This window comes from Octopus bimaculoides, chromosome 7, assembly GCF_001194135.2.
Source record: "Octopus bimaculoides isolate UCB-OBI-ISO-001 chromosome 7, ASM119413v2, whole genome shotgun sequence".
Lineage (NCBI taxonomy): Eukaryota > Metazoa > Mollusca > Cephalopoda > Octopoda > Octopodidae > Octopus > Octopus bimaculoides.
The window spans coordinates 21,447,045-21,448,977 of record NC_068987.1 but is presented as its reverse complement, the minus strand read 5'-3'; the positions used below and the strand labels follow the sequence as shown (position 1 = coordinate 21,448,977).

Genomic DNA, 1,933 nt, shown 5'->3' with positions numbered 1-1,933 from the left:
GATTGCCACTCGATAATATTTCGACATCTGATTCTTAATTCTAATATTTTTTATGATATTTTACGTGGTTTCGATTCCCAGACCGGGCGTTGTGAGTGTTTATTGAGCGAAAACACCTAAAAGCCCCACGAGGCTCCGGCAGGGGATGGTGGCGAACCCTGCTGTACTCTTTCACCACAACTTTCTCTCACTCTTATATATATACCAATGTAAGTAGGTAGTATATTCCCAGTTGTGGAGCCGTGATGCCATCTATTCCAGAAGTACACAATACCTGGATAGGCAGAGTTGAAGTATCTATATTACTTGTAGAAGCGCAGTCGTAATCTCGGCCTGGCAAAATAGTCTGGCAATTAAAAGAAAGCGAAACCCGACCTTTCAACGTGATATGGAGGATTTTAGGTAGAGCATCGCCTTACAGGCACGGTGTCCACAAAAGACCAATTAAATGTGATTTGTGTTTATAAGAGAAATTCCATATCTTATTCAAAGACAAGAAAACTTTGAACCAAAGACGCGAACTTTTAAATTCAAGTATACATGCGTCTAAATTTAAAATGTCGGATAATAACATACCATATGGGTAGTATATTTTTGATAATTTTTGACTCCTTGAAACCAGTTTGCAATCTCACTATTGGATTTGTACCTAATTATACATGATTTACTTCGCATTGCAAGAATATTGTATAGATCCCTACCTTTTTTAAGAAAGCCTTCGACTGTTATATGCATAGTTTTTTTGTCTTTATTTTATTTTATTTTATTTGTATTTATTTAAAAATATTTTGTAAACAAATTTAACCGTTTTTATGGATGGTTCGATATATGGGATTCTATCATGTATGTATTTTGCCCAATTTTCGCTATTATACACTCAGCAATTTCTTAAAAAAGTTGTCTGCATATATACGTTAAGACCTAAAAGTTTTTTATGTGGATGTCTGTATTGTAGCAATGCATATGTATTCGTATGTGTGCGCCTATGCTTATGTATAGAGCCTATGTTTATACTTGTGCACATACATACATGGTTTCGTGTGTGTGCGTCTTTGTATATGCGTGGGTAAGAGTGTATGCTTATATTTACACATACATACATATATTCGTGTGTGTACGTCTATGTTACATATGAGAATGTGCGCTCATGGGTATACACATACATGCTTGAATGTGTGCGTACGCATGTATACAATTATAGTTGTGTGTTTTCGCGTACATATCCCTATATATCTGTATACGTGATGCTAATATACATTTTTGTATACACATATATACGTAATCCAATTTTGTGTGCGTTTGTTATATACACTCCACTTCCGTCTTTCTTTCTTTCTTTCTTTCTTTCTTTCTTTCTCTATTTCTTTCTTCCCTTCTTTCTTTCCTTCTTTCTTTCTTTCTTCCTTTCTTTCCTCACGAAAACCACACTTTCTCCCTTTCTACATTAGTAACGTCCTTTATCTATACGTTACTCTTCTCAACCCTTACTTGCCCGATTCATATGTTTGAGATACACTTGCCTGTTCCAACGCTGAATAATTTTCGTATGCGAGCATGATTGCGTGCATATGTGTATATGTATACATGTGTATTCGTACATGTATTTATGTCTTACAAATATACGCCTATATACGTATATTGTCTGTACGTATGCATCTGTGTCTTTTGATGTATATATGTATGTTGTAGATAGTCTAGTATGCGTATATACTGTTGTAAAATTTTTATTTTTTATTTTAATGCAGCGTAAATTTTATTTTAATTTTAATGTGTTAATTGAGCGCTAATTCGAATATAATTATTCACAATATGTATTTTGAACCCACTTTTCAATTTAAGGTTTTCTTTGATTTTTTAAAAAAATAGGATGAATCTATATTGAATTCATTTGTTTTGTTTATTTTGTTCATTGTATACCTAAGACCGTTATTTG

General features: G+C 33.4%; 1 protein-coding gene across 4 annotated transcripts in view; it reads right to left on the bottom strand.

Moving 5' to 3' along the window:
* The window catches only part of LOC106878214 (uncharacterized), a 40,787-nt gene that overhangs the window by 31,903 nt on the left and 6,951 nt on the right, over nucleotides 1-1,933 (bottom strand). The gene's annotated exons all lie outside the window — the stretch shown is intronic.